This window comes from Larus michahellis, chromosome 16, assembly GCF_964199755.1.
Source record: "Larus michahellis chromosome 16, bLarMic1.1, whole genome shotgun sequence".
NCBI lineage: Eukaryota > Metazoa > Chordata > Aves > Charadriiformes > Laridae > Larus > Larus michahellis.
Genome location: NC_133911.1, coordinates 10044941 through 10064921, shown reverse-complemented (window position 1 = coordinate 10064921; position 19981 = coordinate 10044941). Strand labels below are relative to the sequence as shown.

At 43.0% G+C, this 19981-nt stretch overlaps 1 protein-coding gene across 11 annotated transcripts in view; it reads right to left on the bottom strand.

Annotated features, from left to right (window-relative positions):
- SLC45A1 (solute carrier family 45 member 1) overlaps positions 1 to 19981 on the bottom strand; it is a 72054-nt gene that overhangs the window by 46844 nt on the left and 5229 nt on the right. The gene's annotated exons all lie outside the window — the stretch shown is intronic.

Genomic DNA, 19981 nt, shown 5'->3' with positions numbered 1-19981 from the left:
AATCCATGCTAAAATAGTTCTAGGCCACGTTCCTTCTGAAGGAAGCTTATCTTGCCTGATTTTTCAGTAGCGCAGGCGACCCACAGGCACACCCCAGACTGTCGATCTTCTCTCCACCCTCTCTTTTCACAAAGGCCTAACTCCTCCAGCATTATTCCTCCAGGTGATGGATCCACTGTACTCTATTTGCAAATTCTTCCAGATTACAACTTTCTGCTGCAAGATGCTGAGAGCATCCATAACCTCATGAGAAGACAACACCAGAAGTGATATCAGAACGCGTGCCCGTACCAGCGTATCAATGATACATGAATTAGTGCAGTTCTGCACACCGCAGGGCAGTTACTGCGCAGGGGCAGCAGACAGCATCATCACGAAGATGGCAGCACAGTTCTGTGGGCAGGCCTTGAAAATAGATACGTTCATAACGAATGTCTGCCACATCTGAAAAATCAGAGTAACTTTGGTGGGTCTTTACGAGCAGTGAAGCCCACCATTCCTGACCGAAAAGACCACACCAGTTAAACATATTCCAGCTGATGAGCACAAACTCTTTTAGAAAGAATATTATATTACATTTCCCCACTACAGAAGGTTCCAAACTATAGCTGCTTCTCTGAGAGATGATGCCTTCATTGCAACCTAGAGAAACACACAAAGTAACTGACATAAGGATGCAGCAAAAATATCTTCCATTTAGAATATTTTTATGTGCTGAGGCCAAACTCAATTATGTCCCGGTGAAACTAAAAGTAAGGCAGTTTCTTTTTGCTTCAGAATAGGGAGTATTCCTCATGATTTAACACATTATGGCACATGGAAGACATCTATCTGTCCTTTCTCTTCAACGCTTTGAGATCTGCCACCTTGCATCACCAAACTCAAGCACTGGTAGTATCATCATAGGCAAGCTTTAAAATAAATAAATATTTTTAAAAATCCTTTTAACAAGGTTTTACCTACATCTAGAATCTGCTGTCACTTCTGTGGGGATGCAGGACAAACTCACACAAACTGGGGCCTATATTCTCCATAAAGAGTTCTGCCCCAGGTAAAAAAAAGCACTCTGCATTATATACTATTTCTTTCAAAGTCTTACTGAAAATCTGTAAACATTCAGTTTCATCATATTGAGAACTTGTACGGAAGCTAACCAGAATATACAGGAAAGTGAATATCTTACAAATTAAAAGATTTGCAGGAATACAACATAGTATACTTCTATTTTCTAAGGCACGCCTTCCCATATGAGAATCCTCTTAGCAAATATATATCCAGGTAATCGTTTTCCTGCTGATGCAAGTGTTCTTTACTACTACAAAGTTCTGTTCCTGATACTAGTGACTGACAGACTCATGAAAGACTTCAGTAGCTAGGGGAAAACGAGCCATTAGAACTGCCTTTAACCGTTTGTCTTTGTTGGGTGATGCTATGCCTATTTTACACTCAGAAAAACTGAGATCTTTAGGGACAAATGTGCCTCGGAGTGTGTGTGTTACACCTAAACAGCAATTCTTCCAGGTTAGCCTTTTCCCTTTCCATGCAGCCTATAGCACGCTGCTTTACAGATAACAGATACTGCTTCCTGTAAGCAAAGCCATGTAAAATGAGATTTCAGGAAATAATGGATTATTTTTTTTTAATCCACAACATAAATCCCACACACACTCCCCCAGACTGGTTTTCTGTTTAAGACTCAGACTCCCTGCAGGTACTGCTGTGCTCTCTCTGCCTCCGGGAAAGGAGATAAATCTTATCAAGAAGTAATTAGAACAGGGAGCAAACAGTACTGTCAGCTGAGCCAATGCAGGTATACCCTGTTACAGTTCCCTCACTTACCACTGCTTACTTGCTAAATAAACTGACCCAATGAGTCAGTCATTGCAACAAAATGATGTAATACGTAAAAAATCTGAACTAGTAACCTCCAATATTCTTTGAACACTCGGGAATAACCCCTGCATTAGTCAGGGAGCAGCAAGTACAAGCTGCCACTGCCTTGGTGAGTCATGAACAAAAGAGACTTGGCATCTTTTACAGCTTTGTGTAACCCTCCTCCTCATGTTCCCCCTACAAACCAGTGTCTCCCATACTCTGGACACAGAGTATGAGCACAGAGTATGAGTGCGGGCTACATCCCTACTGCACCCCGTCAATGACTCATCCACGCGTGCCCTAATCAACAAGTGCTCCATGATCCGTGCTCCTCTGTGTTTATATACACCTATCCATTAAAACAGATGCATTTCTGTGTTGGATCTTTATCCAGCTAACCTTCACCTGAAGACAATTCAAGTGTCTAAGTTAAGCAGTCTCATCTTATGCTTCCTGTTGGTGTTTTGCATCAACAGAATTAATTTCCAATCCCACATTAAATCTACTGATTTACAAACAGCACTTCTGCAATTACGCAGTCTTCTGAAAGCTTCTCCTCCAAGCAGTAGGCACTGTAGATTAACACCAGGCCTACTCAAAATGTCTGGATATTTGTCAAGGCCAAACATCTACCAAATTGGCTCCTAGAGGTCCTTCCCTGCGGGAATTGCCAACTGAACCTTTTGAAAGCTTCTAATTCACTTAAAATAAGCACTAAACGCAGTCTAGAGACATCTGCCAGTGTCTAGAAAGGCAGGGCCTCTAGAAATGCAGGATGCATGCTACAGTTACACAACATTAATAGTTTTAAGAAACATAAGGCAGGATTGCCCGTTGTATTTATTTACAGACTAAAATGGATTCAGTCAATGTTTAGATGAACATATCACTGGTAAGGTCTGAAAAGGGGGGGGACACGTCAGTTTGTTTGGTTTGGGCTTTAGATTTTTTTAAAGTCAGAACTGGTTCAGGAGTTGAGCGTGAGAGAGTTAACATCTCCAAAACAAAGACTGACAGCTAGAACAGATGTTTACTTCTCACCAGTGCAGTACTCTTCAAGTTGGTATTTGTCTCAGTCACTACAGCTAGCAGATCTCAATGGACACGCATAAGAATTTATAGTTCTTAAACTGACAATTAATTAAGCAAAACTTCCTCTCTCTGCACAAAACAAAAAGATGATGTTTACCATCCTTCCTGGTTTTCTGATGCTGTATTTCTCTGCATGGATCACTAAGATAACAAAAAGACTGAAACTGCAGTGATCCCACAACACTCCCAGCAGGCAAGTTTATGCAAGGTAAGTCTGTGCAAGAAGCTCTTATGAAAAAAGCAGAACAGAGAAGAACAAAGTGCATCATCAAGGCAAGCAGAACCCTTGGCTATGTGATCTGCAATTCAAACAGCTGATTCTTTGCAAAATGAAGTCCCTTGTTTCCTCCCAAATCCATGGTAGCTGCTGGCATTCCGTAAGAATTTCCCATTACACTTTGTGATAATGTACCTGGAGCACTGCAGAGGGAATGTCCATATCTGTGTCTAGGAACTTCAGCTGCTCTCTTGCACCAACATACACCAATGATACTAATCATACTTTTCTTGTAATAACTGGATTCATAGACATTGCTTTGTAATCATTCACCAAAAACGCACAGGACGATAAAAGCAGAAATGGGAAATGCATTATTCCATGCAGGAATCTAGTAAAGAACTGAAATGCCGTTTCCTAAAGGATATTTAGAGAACATTTACTGTGAAAGCAGAAGCTGAAGCTGCTTCTACCACTACTTCAAAAACACAAGTGTTAGAAAAGAACTGCTTAATTCTATCCCTAGCTTCTTTCTTTCCAATTATTCTTCCCATCCAACCCCAGCTCCAAACTGAATGTAGGAATTCAAAGTATGTTGCAGAGGGCCAGAAACTTCCCCCTTGCACTTTGAAATGGAGAATCATCCTTTTGCTGCTCCAGGTCATGGTTAGTCTGACAAAAACGGAAAAGCCTTCTCTGATCCCAAGAATGCTCCACTTTTCTTCTCCATACAAAACATCAAGAGATTTTAACTTCTAATTACTAAAGATTTAACTCAAAATTGAAAACAGCTTTCATAAAAGATGCCTGGCAGAAAACACCTTAGGATTTGCCGAGCTCTAACATAAACATGTATTTACTTATTTTAAGGCTAAATACTTCAAAGCTGGCAAAGTCAGGATGCAAGGCAAGATGTGCTGTTTTACCTGCCAGCTCCAGTAAGCCTAGAGAGTTACATTCTCAGCAACACAGGTCAAGATCTCTTAAATCTGGGGTGGAAAGAAAAGGAATTAGCATGTTCAATTAAGAATTTGCTGTTATCTATGCAGCTGGGAACTTGTGTATATTTGGACAGTAGACCTGGGTTAATGCTTCTCTAGCCTCTACAGTTTATACAGTTAAATCAGATTGGTAAATAAGCTTAAATGAAATAGGAATAAATATTAATGGGTAAAAATTTCAGACTCACAGCAAGCAGTTTCTTACGCTGCGGCATAAAGTACCCCCACTAACTGCACGTGCTCTTTGCAGACAGGCAGTGACATCTGCCTGGTACATAACATCCTCCGAGTCACCTGAGCGTAGCTGCAGCTTCTGCACAGCCCTGATATCCAGTGTTTGCAACAAGGCTGTGGGAGCAGACTAACGAGGGAGAAGGGCAAACAGCTGAGCAATTAATTCCCCTCTGATCAGTACACACTGGGCTATAGGCATCACCACCCACCTCTGAGCCAGGAGCCTCTGAGAACTCTACGCTCTCCATCACTGGAGACTGATCATCTCCAGTTTTTGCTTTGTATTTGTGCAGCTCTCTCTCTCTTCCTCACCAGCAGCTTTGTGGACTCCCATTTTATTAGCCTTAAGGATGCAGACAGTTAGCCTGACAGCGTTTCAGCTTTATAAAAATCAGCTCAGGACCTTTGCGCTGCTGGTCCTTGATAGGCATAAGCACATTCTAGAAAGGGTTGGAGGAAGCAGATATTAAAAGCATACCTTGCCCACTTTCAATAAAACAACAGACAACACATTAATCTCACACTGACTATTCCTTACAGAACTTCTCCATTCCCTTAGTCTCTTTGGTCAGTAGGAAGCAGAAATGGTTTGTCCCCAGAACCACTGATAGCTCAGTAAGCGTTACAGCTTTCCCTCTCAGCATTCCAAGCAGAGGAATCAGTCACAAAGGTTTTTTTTTCCTTTTCCTCTGATTAGCCCCACACATATTTTGGTATTGCTTAAGAAACATCTGGGTTAGGCAAGCAGAGGCCGGAGCAATGGAAATCGCCTTACTGGTTCTATAAAAGACTAACTACAAAAGAGGCCACGAGGTGAGAACAACATTTCTGAAGTTAACACATTCATCACAGCAAGGGGAAGCTGCAAAGCGAACTTGAGCTGCCTGCTGTGACAGCTCCAGAGGTTGTGTGCTGAGCCCAATGCAAATAACTGCTCTAACTTCCTAACAGCACCACAATGAATAATGGCAGTCATTGCATAAGCACAGAAAGAGATAGTCTCTCCATTGCTGGCAGCAATAAAGGAGTAGATATTCTGGACCAAAAAAAAAAAAGGATCTGTCTAATTCTGTGTCTTGCCTAAGGGAGCTGCCAATACCATCCTCTTAAAGCAGGATGTAAAAAAAAAAAAAAAAAAAGCCTACAAATAAGAGCTTTCCTCACAGAGAAAGAGCTAACCTAGTTATCGAGTTTCCTTTGTGCAACGCCCCATCACTTTCGAGACAAAAAGGCCAACACCACCCACTGCACTCTAAGTGATCCTCCTGGCTCCAATGTCTCCCTCTGATGCAGAAGAAACACTGCCAACAGATTTATGCCAGAGCCTCTTAATGGTCCAGCTCCCACACCATAACCTTGGCCAATGTCTGAGCAAGTAGTTTTACAACTGGAGAACATGACTCCTTCATCAAGGACAATCAGCAGGTGACCACAGAAGGAGGCCGCTGCTGAAACAGGATCGAGCATAGGTGGAAATGCCAGTACTTAAGAAATTCTCTAATATGGGGTTCAGATAACACCTCTCTCAACTGCAGGTAAGATAAAAGTGGGGTTGAATATGGCTCAGCAAGCTGCCCTCCTATCCACAGGGCATACCTCTTCTGAAGGGAATTTCTCTAGGAACTCCACTGACTAGTTATAATGGTGCTTTAAATACACAGTACTGTAAGAGTCTAGCCAAATAACAGTAAGAATTGCTAGTCACAGGTAGCCTTTCTGGGGCTAGAGTCATCGTTTACGAAGGACCGTGGGCAGACTGCTCAGCGTTGTTACTGATGCACCTTAGAGCTTTGGGACAACACTACCAACACAAAGCACTTGTGGACTGACCCCTCCAATACAACTGGCAGCTCCCAGCAGCCAGGGAGGCTCCTCAGAAGGCTGGCAGTGCCCTGGGACTCCTCAAAGCAAAGTCTGCAGCAGCCCTGAAGAACGCGTGTGGCACGATCTTTCTCACTCGCTGATACACAGATGAAGCACAATTGCATTTTCCCTGTTTTCACAGAAAAGCAGCACCGAAGGTGACACTTAGACTCAGCTTTTCTCTCATTTCTGTTTTCTAGTCTAGTTTCTTCTAAGACAGCAGCCAGATCTAACATACTTAAGAGGAGGGCTAGCCTCTTCTGAATCCTATCCAACCTGAAATACTGGCTTTGTTGGCCAGAGGCCCAGGTGAGGCTGTAACTGTGACACTACATGCAATACCTTTGCTTAACCTTTTCCCTCCCACATTGCCAGAATGCATTTCAGATATTTTGACATCTTAGCAACAAAGACGATTTCATATACAGCTTTTTATTTCTCTCTCCAATTGAACGTGCCTAATGCACTGCTCAATCAGTACAGCAACTGCAATCAGTACAGTCCCTTCCAAACTCTGAGTCAGATGCTAGGCTGTGTCTTGCAAGCCTTTAGTCTCCCCAGTGTCCCCAGGGCCAGAGGCTGCTGTGCCAAGTGCCTCCAGCCCGTCTCGGGGAGCGGCTCAGCAGCACCCTCACCTTTGGCCAACTGCTCGCTCTGTTCCGCCCCTCCTGACTCAACCACAGGAACAGCCAAGTGAGCAATGTCCTTTTCTCTCTTACTGTTTTGTCCAAATAAGACTCTGTAGGCTTCCGCACACGCAGAATCCAGGTTCTTTGCATAGACTTAGTTTCAGACAGAAAATCCCGCAACCTCGTGGTAAATTGAGATGTTTATAAATGTTTCTCTAGCCATATCACAGCTAGCTGATTAAAAAAAGTTAAACTAGGTGTTCAAACAAATCCCTGGGATATATTATCAGCAGCTGGGGCTGGCAGTTGTGAAACTCATTGTCTTCAAAGACAGCAGCCATTCAGGAGTTTCTGTCCTTAGCTCCTTATTGGGGAAGACGATTTCTTCTGAAATTGTAAGAGGGCTGTACTTACCTTAAAACAAAACAACTTACAGTAATACATATAATTCCTCAGTCTAGCATTTTTAGAAGGGAATTTCTCAAAAGTTAATCGCTGTGTTGGTTTCAAGTATTGTGAAAGCAAACAACGCACATGTATTTGGGGCAGGGTCATCCAGAAAAGTGAAATTCAAGCAAGCTGGACAAAAGCACTCCTACAGTCTTCTGTTTTCCTGTGCTTAGTAGAAATTGGATCGTATGACAATTGCGGGTGGGAGAGACCTCATGAGGTCTGTAGTCCAACCACGTTCTCCAGGCAGAATCATCAGCCATTACATCAGACCAGGTTGCTCAGGGCTTGATTCAGTCTGGTCTTGAAACTCGCCAGGGACAGAGACTGTACAACCCCTCTGAGCAACCTGTTCCCATACCGGACTCCTTCACTGTGAGGACGTTCCCCTTACACCCAGCTGCAGATGACAAAATGGTTTTTTCAACCACAGAAATTTTTCTTCTGACAGTTTTTTCCTTTAGTTTCCTAACTTTCATAGCCGCATACTCATCCCCTCAGGCCCCTGCTGCTCTCATCTGACTCCTACTTGCCTCCTCATTCCTTTTGCTCGACCTTGACTTCTCACCTTCACCACACCATCCCCTACGCTTTGAACAGCTTGCTGCTTTTTGCATAGAAACCCTCCTGGGATTTCTTGCTCTTGTTCTCTTCTGAGTTTACTCCTTGAATCTTCTCAGCTCTAAGAATGCACACAGATGCCCACAAAGAAAGATCCCACGTCACCTTTTCTGCTTGAGTTCCCTGATGCAAGATGAAGGATGCCCATGACTTTTCCACTCTGCAGGTAACTGCATCCACAAGCAGCACTGGAGTCTCTCCTTCCTCTCCTCCACAGCATTCCTCATGGTGTCACAAAAAATCTCTCATAAGCAGACACCATGAACAGCAACTACCTTGTTTTCAGCTCCTGCCCTGGAGACTACCGGACAGAGCAGTGCAGATGAAACCAAAACTTCTGCTGTGAGGCAATACTATCACGACTCCCGTGACACGTGCTAATTTCTACAGAACTTCAGGCAGATGAGAGATGTAGCCCAGCTGTGCAAGCCACCCCTGAAGGAATGCCAGGTGAATTCATAGTAACATATGGAAAATGCTGACAGACTGCTTCCCCACCCCCACCCAAGGGGAAAAGGATTTCAACTTTACAACGACAACAAAAAAAGATTACAGACTGGGATATCCCAGCTACCTTAAATCTGACTTCAGCAGTCAAGTCTTACTTAGGGTGACTCAGGGTTACTCAGCTATCAGGACAAATTATCAAGCCAACCCTTTCACTTTGACACCAAGAAATAATGGCTCTCGTGACATTTCTTCCTGTTCACTTGCTTGCCAAATAACATTGTTGATACCTTCTTTACAAAATAAACACCAGCTACCTGAACCTGATGTACAAGCAGCTGATCCAGCTTCTCTCAAATATAGATAGCAATGGTACAGTTTAAGTAATTTCCCAGAAACTCTAAATTCAAGTGATTAAATACATTAACATAACTTTTACGGCATAGAGCATTCTTAAGCATCTCCATTTCAAAGGAAGCAAAGCGACCTCTGAAAATGCCGTATAGCAAAAATACCCTGGAGAATCACAGGCGTCCTGGAGCTTTGAGGCGAGATACAAAGCCCTGCTACCCAGTCTGGCGATGAAGCGAATTACAGACCAGTTAGCCTTACGGACACAGATGGAGACTGGCTATTCATGCAATCTCGAATAGGAAAAGGGAGAGATTAAAGTAATCTCTCTTATCTAGGCTGAGTCTAATTTATCCTACTATCCATGGCAATTTCAAATAATGTGTTGAAGGGCACTAGGAAGTGTGTCAGGTATCACACAGCAATTCCTCAGCAAGCAAACAGATAGCGAAGGCATTATCCCTGGAACATTTGCCAATATCCTTCTCCTCGAGCACCCTACGGTAGGGTTGCCTACTCAAGAACCACTTTATCCCCACTTGGCAATGTGTTCAAATGCTCTACTGTAAATTTTGTTTTACACCAAAGACAATTTGTTTTACATTGTACATAACACCTCACTCAACTCCATCCCTATCTACTGCCTCCAACAGAACCCACTAGCAAATATGGAAGTAAAACACTTTAGAAATGGTGCAGAGGAACCTTCACCTTCTGTCCGCCATCTGTTAGGGATTCAGCAGTCAGTTCTAGTGACACGTCACTGATGACAGGCTGCAGGCCCTCCTGCTCCCTCCTCGGGCACGGAAACACAGGTCATGCTGGACCAGCCCTTCAGAGCCACCCTGAGCTCACCTTGCCCTGCAGGGCACCTTTGCTGCTGATAGGACTAGAACGCAGGCTGCTCAAAGCCACCCATGCTTTACACCATGTGTTTGGTTTAAAACCAACTCATGCTATAGACTGATTTAAGAACCTCCAAGCCTTAAAACATAAAGCATACCCTCCAACAGCTCCCAGAAAAATGCCTGGAAAGCGAAATAAAAAGCCTGAAAACAGCTGCCGTGCTGATTACTGAAATCTGCTGTCTGTGTTCCTGCTTATCACCTGAGTGGTGGTGGTTCCCCCACCCCAGCAGATGGAACAGTATCCTAGCCTACTATACTTCAAACTAATTAGCTGGTTGCTCCCACTAACGCAAGCATACGCTTTTATTCCTCAGGAATCTCTTTCTACACTGAAAATGCTTGAAGGTGGTGAATAAAAAAGTAAATAAATTAATCTTCCTTCCCTCCAACCAGCAACACACTAATCACAAACAAGCAATGCCTGTTGCCGTTTCTCAGAGTAATTTCTGTAAAAGCAAAACTAAGTACATCAACTCAATAAGAACTGTGGTAATATTTCAAAGGCATTACCCATACATTGCAGAAAAAGTAACTCCTATGGCCTCTACTTTAGGAAGCGCAGGTGCTTCAGTGCAGGTAACACAAGCTAATACACCTAGAGAAAATCAGTCTGGCGGCCGGCGCAAGGCTGAACCCAGAAGCAGCAGTTACAGCTCAGACAAGAGACCACCAAGTCATGCGCAACAGCCCTCCACAATCAGCGGCTCAAACTGGGGCAGCTGCCAAAAACAGACAACAAAAAGTAGAAGGATACGGCCAGTCAGAGCAAGCATCTGTCCCACGTGTCGCTCTGGCCTCCACACCAAGGGTGACGCAGAGAGAAAGGTAACTACAACGACGGAAGGAACAGGTGCTCATGGGGAGAGACCGATCTGCAGGGGAGAAGGTTGTGGGAGACTGGAAGGATTGCAATCCAGGTTAACAAAACCCATAAAGGCAGTAAACAAGCTGAACGTGCAGCTCTTGCCATGCGTAGTTATTTGCCAGACACTGTAATTTTAGAAATAGGGGCTCCTGTGGAAACTAGCAGCAAATTGGGATAGAGCAGATAAAAGAAAACACTTTACACTGTGAGCAGGCAACTCCCAGAGCCTGCTACCACCAGTGGCCGTGGAAGCAGCGACACTCAGCAGGTCCAAAATGGGACCAGATGAATGCATGGAAAACTGATCTGAAACCAGAAAATACAAGAGCAGGCAGGGATGTAACCCGGCTACAACAGCTGTGGCTTCTGGGGGAGCGCGGGAAGACCGGACTACAAAACTGACCAGGCTTGCAAGCTTTCCCCAAAGTGGCCTTTCCCATTACTCCCACAGGAGCCCAACTACTGGCCTAGACGGACTGATGGTCTTGCCCATTACGGCATTTCTCATGTTATTTTTATTCCCGCACACAAATCTCTCAGCTTTAGTTGGATCCACAGCCAAGCAGAAGATTCAAATGCAGAACTTCAGTTCGTGCACTGTCTCGACATTCACGCACACACACAAGATCCTGAACGGATGTTACTTTCATTACACATACTTCTGGATTATCTTTCTTTTCCATTGAAATACAGGCTGTCTTTTGGGAGCCAGCCAGCTGACTTCAGGAGACAATGCTGCTGAACTGCTGTCAGCTGCTGCACTGGAATACAATACCATCTGACAGACAAGAAAAACAATTCTTAATGTGTTTACCACGAACGTGCCAGAGGTTATCACCAGTGTTTGGTGTGTGTGGAAGACAAGCAAAGAAGCAGACAAATGGTCTCTCACACTGTGAGCATCTTGGGTTTGCAGAGTACTGTGCAGCCACCCCTCTGCATATGTGCATTTCATGTGTAAAGCTTATTTGCGAAGTTCTAAAAAGGGTATGTAAGAAAAATCATTAACCCATCACCAGAAAAACTTGTCCTCTGCATAAGCCCAAAGTTCTTCGTCAATATACAGACAACATGTTTCCTTAACAGAGTGAGGGGATACTAAAGTAACTTGGCAATAAGGCCTTTATTACTAGAAATCATTTAACAGCAGAAACTTCATGAAGGCTTTACTTTGAAACTACTGCTTCCAGCAAGACCAGAAAATTTGGGAGATGACACCAGAATTAGAAAGTGGCTGTGTGCCATGTCTGAGATTGAGCCACATACCTTTCCTTCCCCAAAAGACTATTTTGATAGCAGACTTGGTTCAGCTTATTTACAGTTTTGCAGGTCATTTTTTAACTTGTCAAAACATATGCCAGGCATGTGTGCAGCAGCCAGATACCTTATCATTTAAGTAATTTCTGAAAACAACATGCAGAAACAAACATTTAATACAGATGATTATCACTTATACTTTGATTTTGGCTTCATACTACTATCTCTGCATCACTGTATTTAATTACACTCCGCATTTCCTTCATGATTCATCCTTGCATAACAAACTAGATAGCCACTTTATGGGTGTGTTACAGGTTTGCACAATTAACTGTGTCTATTGGACTGGAAATGACGATTTGTATTAACTGAAAAGATCATGTGGCTGCATAGTTTGTGGGTGTTGGTTTATTAGAATGGAAAGTGCCAATTAGAGAAGGAGAAAACAAAGACACACTCATTATGTTTTAAAGAGAAGTACCTATGACTTCCTGGAAATGTTAAAGTTTATCTGGGATAGGATTCCCAGTCGCAAAATTACAAAGAAAATTATTCTTCCTGTGTTTACGAGCACGTAGGAATGGCAGAGGAGGCGGCGCAGGCGACAGCGGGAGAACAAAACACGTAGTGATCCAGGAACAGGATGAGAGAGGAGTTTCCACGCCACAGCCGCCTCCACCTCCTGCCCCTGCCCAGCGGAGCCTGTGCCTGCGGCAGGCTGGGCACACCGGTGACCGCAGTGGGCCGCACGGGCTCACCGGCGACCGGTGGCTCTGCCCCGAGTCCGTAAAGATGCTCAGCAGAGCGTCCTTCCCAGCAGGAAGAGAAGATGTTTCCACGAAGAAACGGTTCCTTACAAACCTGCAGTGACCCTGCGGAGGGAGGAAGAGAGCAGGGTCTCGAGACGATGGCGACTTCGTGACGGGTGGGCGCTGGGCTCTGGCCGAGCCGCAGGCCGTGCGCGTGCAGCCGCAACGCCCAGGCCTCGCCCCGCGGCCCTCCCTGCGGGGCTGCCGACAGCCGCCCGACGGCAACACTGTTTTCCTCCCCGTATTTTAAGTTCAACAGCAAATTCAGTTCGATCACGCTTCGCTCTTCACATCTGCTTTCAACAGCTCCATCTCATCACCACAAATCTATGCTAAAAAATGTAAAACTCAAATGCCTCTGAACTGACTAAAGGTTATATATTTGACTATGGTACTTGCGTAATTTTGATTAGCAATTAGAAGGGGATGATTATGACAGAACAAACACCATATAACTTAAGTAGTTAAAATCAAAGATGATGTAAAAACTCAAGCTACTTAGTTGCTCAAAAAACCTCCACCATCATTTGGATTCACCCCTCAAATGAAGTGTGAAATATTTCCTACGAATTTTCTACAACGTACTTAAAGCCAAGAAATTGCATAAATGAATTATCCCTTGTAAATTTCTTAAATTTGAACAGAGAAGGGAATTCAATTTAGATTTTGAAAAAGTGCTTTATATATTCCAATGTGGTATATTAAAGGAGGACAAAGTATTTTTTTTAGTTTTCTGTTTTGTTGGGGGGGAGCGGAGCAGGGAAACACACAATCAGTTATTCCCTTAATTTGCAGTTTTATAATTCTGTCCATTTTTATGTGAGGTGTGAAGATACTGAAAAGCAGACCAAGACCCTCAAAAGGTCATATTTCTTGCTCCTAAAAGCAGATTATTACTTCTACAGCATTAATAAATTCCAGTTCACCTTGAAATCCTCCTCCTCCCCCCGGCCCAGCTTCACAGTAGAGCCAACACACATAAAATATCAAGCACACATCATGTAGAAATACTGTCCTAAGATTGTAAGTAATCAAGTAGCTTATTTTAATGCAATTTTGTGCAAAGGTATCTGTCTGTCAGGGTTTCTACTAACTGCCACTCAATACATCCCCCAGCTTTGCTCTTCGCAACTCGCATTGGCAACAGCTGGAAATTCCAACAGCTGCCACGAGGTTCAGAAGTACGAACCAGGCACAGGAGTTCACTCTGCAGTATTTCTTAGTGCCTTGAAACATGAACGCTGTGGGCATTGGGTGCAAGTGCAAGAGGAATCTTGTTTTCTGTCCAAATACATCAAGCTGGTGAATGAAGTTAGTAAATCAAACATTAAGAAAAAAAAGGGGGAGACAAGCTGGGACATAAAAAGAGATTAGGAAATGTTGTACAAAAAGTTTCTTGAGCATTACTGTGATCATACCAGCTTTTCCCCCTTCTTCTAATCTGTTTGCAGCCAGTGCTGCTATGCACAAGGACAGTTAAAACCTGTCTTGTACACACGTGCATATATATGTACACATTCATGACATATACGTTTAAGAGTGAAAACCTATTCTCATGCCTCCATTTTTGAGATGCCCAATTTGAAATGTTTTGAGGCAACCTGATCTTCAAGGTATGACCTTCGTTTTTTCTCTAAACCTCACAAAGGTTATTTAGATCACCTATATAAATCCTTGATTACATACAGGGGACTAGAGACACCAATTTTTAAAAATACTTGTGAATAAATATTTTTAATATCAGCAATGTTGATTAATCTTTTTTCCCACCAAAATCATTAGGTCCTGTAGTGTTCGGCTTCTCAGAAAATTAGTGTTTTATTAGTAGGCACAAAGATGCACTCAGGTAAGTAAGCATTAGGCTCTGGAATTAAAGATGTCATTCATAAATAGACATTAAAAACACATGTCAGATTCTGACGTGACAAAAACACAGAAGCAAGTTCAGCAGCACTGTCTCGCTCTGTTGGGGATGTCTGTGGCAAGAGATCAGTAATCAGCAAATACAAGCATACGTCTCAAAATATAAATGCTCAGCGGCCTGTAGTGTCCCCTTCCACATGCCCTATATAGGCAGAATCTCAAATATGAATAAAATTAACTTTACAGTATTTGGGAATCAAGTTACTGAACTATTAATTTCTACAATGATACACTTAGAACTGTTTCCAAATACCGTTTCTATATATATAGCTTTTCAACTTAAATTACTGGTTCAGAACGAGAAGCAGCTGAGTTTTATCCCCACTGTCCTTCCTGCTCTATCTGCTCTTACCTCCCTCGCTCACCAAAGCCGCACACTATTCCATCTTCAGATCTTGTAAAATCTGTGAAATCTCCTTCCCCTTCTTTCAGAGGTCTCACAAATACCTAACCTGATACGTAAGGCAACCCAGGCTTCCCTGGGTTATGTTTTCAATAGCATGCTATACTTCTAGGCTGTCAGTTTTGCTTACTATTTATTTTGTAGAGGTCATAAGCCACACCTATTGATGATACTCTATAAATAAACAGTTTTATCAAAAGAACAGAGTCTGGCATTGTCTTTAATATGTAAAAAGGATAGAACAAGCCACAGCAAAAGGCACAAAGAAAGCAAAGAGCTGACTGCTACCATTCTTTCCAATCTCAGTGAAACCTACAATTATGATAGTAAAAGACTGACAACTTCTAGGCTTGACAATACAAAATACCCAACAGCTATAGGTGCTGACAATATTTAGTTATTTTTCAAGAGTTCCTGTTTGGTCTTGACAAAGAAGGGTCTGGCCGCAGCAATCCATGCAACATGGTGTGCCGGGAGATCGGCTCCACCGACGTAGGGCCTCAGCAGCATGTGCTAAAGTGCACCAGATCACCCGGGACCGGCTCCTTCCACACACAGCCTACCTGATCTAATTTATGTCCCATACCTTCGTGTTTTTGATTGATAGAGTAATTAATAAACTTTACCTAGTGCAAGGACCAGTTCAGAGGCTCCTGCATCAGATACGGTCCTTGCAGCGAACACACCAGTTGAGATCTCTTGGAGCAAAGAGGCAAAAATCCTTCCCTGGCAGGGACACAGACGCCCCCACACACACACACCCACACCCAGAGTGTTCTGCAGTTTTCAGATGCGAGCTCACTTGGGATGTTTATCAAAGCCAACATACGAGGTAAGGTATAACGCCTCAAGCTGAGCACTATGCCACTACTCACATAGCTGCTACTTGTTTTGAAGAACAGCCATCGCAGGCACCTCTACCTGTGAAATACTGTGTGAACGCATCCTATTCTTCCCGGGCTGTTTAGCTTCGCCACAAAGATGACATCTATCTATGTAGCAAAGATGACCATGACAGAAAAAGCACACTGAAAAAGAAATCGCGTAATAGACAAAGGTAACAGAATACGACATGTTCTCGGGAAGGATGAAAAGGAACTTCAGCAGTGTCGCAGACCCTAACACTGCACATGGGTAGATTCCTGGAACTGCCCCCAAACGGTCATTATGCGTAACACTACACTAGTGTGAAACACTGTGCCTAAAGGGCATAAAAACACATCTGAGCCAGTCAGCTGACAGCAAGCCCTCTGGCTCTGTAAGGAGGGAGATCGGATGCAACAGGGCAGTTAGACTGGGATTTGAGTCAGCTCCTCTGTTTCTGCTGATCTGCCCAGCATCCTGCAGTGGAGCGTCTCTCAACACTGCCCTAAAAGCATCCAGTCTAACAGGGATTAAGTGAGCTCTGGGTATTTCACCAGACTACAGCTTGGCCTCCTGATGACCAGTTTACGTGCCTGAGAGCAAGAATGAACTCAGCCTGGGAGGACTGTTTAACAACGTCCCTACAGCAGCAGGATGGATGTAACATTTCTGCAAGGCATTCAGATATTACTGAATAGATGGTAAGAAACAGATGTGGCTATGGCCATTTCTGGGAAACACAAGTGTGAACAACCAGCTATTTTTAATTTATCAAGTTACATTCCAGTCTAAGCTGCTACAGAATCTGTGTCAATCTTTTGTGTCCTTTTTTGATCTCTTCCCTCACTCAGTTTATGCTTATGTACTGAAAAAGTCTGAGCACATGATTACCCCATCCCAGCAACATGCCTTTGAAATGGCTTTTTAATCTAGACTATCCACTCCCTGACAGACTGACTTTTGCAGTATGTCTGTATTTGCTGTCTAGACACTTGAATATGCTAACCTCTAATTTAGCCCTCCTTTACTGACCCATGAGTTTCCTCCCTTCTGTGGGTCTTCTGGCTAAACTGGAAATGCAACACACTCATTCTGCCCTGTACCTGCCTGGTGTAACTGCATTCATACAAATCTGACCAGTGAAGTAAGCAAATGTTCCTCATTCACAGCAAGGATGAAGCCTTACACTGAGAAATTTTGTAGCACTCTCCTCATCCTGTCTCCCTTCTTTGCTGTCTCCAAAGAACAGTGCAGGCCTTTCCTGGAAGGATTCAGGACGCATCTGCAGAGACAAGGACCTAAGCTGAATCTTGTAAGCAGAATTAAATCATTGTGTACCCAGTTACGTAGGCAGAAAATGATGGACGAGTACAACTGAAATATGAAAGGGAGGGCAAAATACAGATGTACCCTAACAGCAGCCATACTGCCTCGAATCCCGAGGTCCCCCCTAACCCAGCATTGCCCTAGCATGGGGAAAAAAGGAAACAAGAGATGTTTAGGCAGCGGGCAACGTTCTCTCCCAGTTCCCGTCAGTCTGATACAAGGCACTTTCTCTACAGCCTTAACTGATTTTTCTTTCATCAGGCTCTCTGTGCCTAGTTTTTGAAGCAATGTAAAACTTCTGGCATTTGCAGCGTTCAGACAGAGATGTAATCAAGGTACACAGATGAGAGCTCACAAAAGCCGTGCTGCACTTCCACTTTAGATAGTATGTTTGCATCACAAACCACTTCCATATGCCCGAAGCATAAAAGATTTGCTATCTGTCAGTTTCTACAGATGACTTAAGAGGCAATTTAGCGTTATCCAATTGCTTTAAAGTCCTGTATAGGGTGAATTCGCACAAAGCCTGAGTAATGGCCCCTGAAAGAGGCTGAATTTCAGCATCAGGTCTGCACAGCGGTATATTGTTACCCTTGCAATGCAGGAGTCTGCAGTGTTAATCTATGGTTACGCCTTACACTCATTGTCTCTGCCCCTTCCCTGCACACCTACACATCTTTCCCTATCCCACATTAAGTACCACGGTACACCATACAACATCCCCCGTACAGTAAGAACAGAAGACTTATAAAGTCTAAACGCTTGTAGTTTGGGCAATATTTCTCCACTCATGTACCAGCACACAAGTTTACCACCGCTGCACCAGTCTCTGACTTCCTATCAGTTCAGTGAGGCTACAGCAATTCCCATGTGTCCCGTATGTATTGTTTTTCGCTGGAATTAACAGATGCTCAAGTTTATTTCCCTCACTTCAGGGTGACAGATGTTCAAAACTTACGTTAAGAATTTTATTATCTGCGTACTTTGTTTACACTGCTATAACGCATGCATCATTAGAGTAAGAGAGTACCACGCAGACTCTTTAAACTCGATATTCATATGTAGATCCACTGTCAGACTACCACAAAACAGAAGACAAAGAACTCAGTAAGACCTATGAAATCAAATTACATAATGATTGCACGCAGTTCACCTTCTACTGTGCACATCTTGATTCTGTTTGAGATAAAGTCTGTGATTTTTAAGAAAGACGTAAGAGGACATGACAGCTCATTCATTTTGGAAGTCAGTATCCAAGCTAAGGCCAATGTGCTGAATCTGTCTTTGATAACGATAGAATTTCAGGACTTCTTATGATGGAAAGATTTATTCATAGACCACCTTTTGCATTGCTTTTTGCTAGGTTTGCTTTTCCCAAGGAATCCCTTACTAACGAGTTCATAAAGGCTACATCGGAAATAACTAAAGTCACAGATGGTCTCGGCTCTGTAGAAGCACTTCTGGAGGTGCTGTGGAAGTGTATCTACACTACCCTTATCCACACAACTAGTCATGCAAAAACTAGCACCACAGCATCCAACTTACACTTTGTTTACCTCTCTTCAGAAAAGCTTTTCCTCTCTGATGATTTACCACAATTACCTTTTCTAGTCATTAACAAGGCAGAAGTGTCTAAGCTACTCATTCCCTTTCAGATAACCAGACCGGAGGCACGCTTACCAGAAAACATGGAAAAAAATCCCAAGCTTCCTGCTCAAGAGCAGCTGCCACAAATAAGTAGGATTAAGCAATAACACAGCAGCAGCTACCGTAAAACAAAGTTATTGTTTATAGAAGTTGTCTGACCAAAAAAATCATAACAACCTACAGAATGACCATACAAGAACTATATCACATGTTCTATATTAAAAAATATGTCTCTATTACTTTCCATGTTGGTCTTTCAGTACGAAATTTTACTTTCATCCTTCTGTAGCTTCCTAAACAGATTCTGCCTTTCGCGTCTCCAGCTGCTGCTTACATTTATGCCTTTCTCCTCTCAAGACAAACAGAAATAGCAACAAAAATTTTACCTGTTGAAAATGGGAAGTATCAAGGGAACCGAGATCATTGAAAAGGCATATGCTGCAAACAAGCTAGAAATAGGACAACTCTGATCAAAGGACATCCAGTATCACCGGGATTCATTCCCTGTGCAAAGGGAATCCTTGAATGAAAGGAAATATCATGAATGAAAGACACGATATTCTTTTTTCACTGAATTCAGACGTTCCGTTAAGCAGACAAGTCTGCTATACATCTCCAAAACAGGGTACAAAAGAGGTTTAAAGCATCTTGTAATGCTACCTGAGCTGTTTTTTTAGCAGACTTGTTATTAACTAGTATTAACCAACCAGGATGTCCAAGATTACTTAGGAGTTAGTCTTTAGGGCAATTAGCAAATTGCAAAGAATGGTTTACACAGGCCTACAGAACTGTGAGTCCTGAAATAACTTCATATTGCAAAGAAGGGAGAGAAATGAGAATGTAACTGTTGGTACAGAATTCAATTTCCTTTATGCACAAGTCAGCACAGAAACTATTACAAGTGACACCGTTACTAAACATTTTTATTCAGAAATTTAAGGCAGTGGGGGTTTAGTGAACAAAGCCATCGGTAAAGTAATTTAATGGTCAGAGACAAAAATTCCATACCATTACATGCACACGAACTAATTCGTAAATTATCTAACAGAGCAAAACCAGGTCTGCTGATGGAAGTACAGAGGCCAAAGGGTAACACCCGCAGGGAAAGCCAGAACGGCCTTTTCATGGACCAAAGATTCTCAGTTAAAAAGCCAAACATCTGTTATTCCTTTATGTTCCACCATGGAGGCACTACAAGA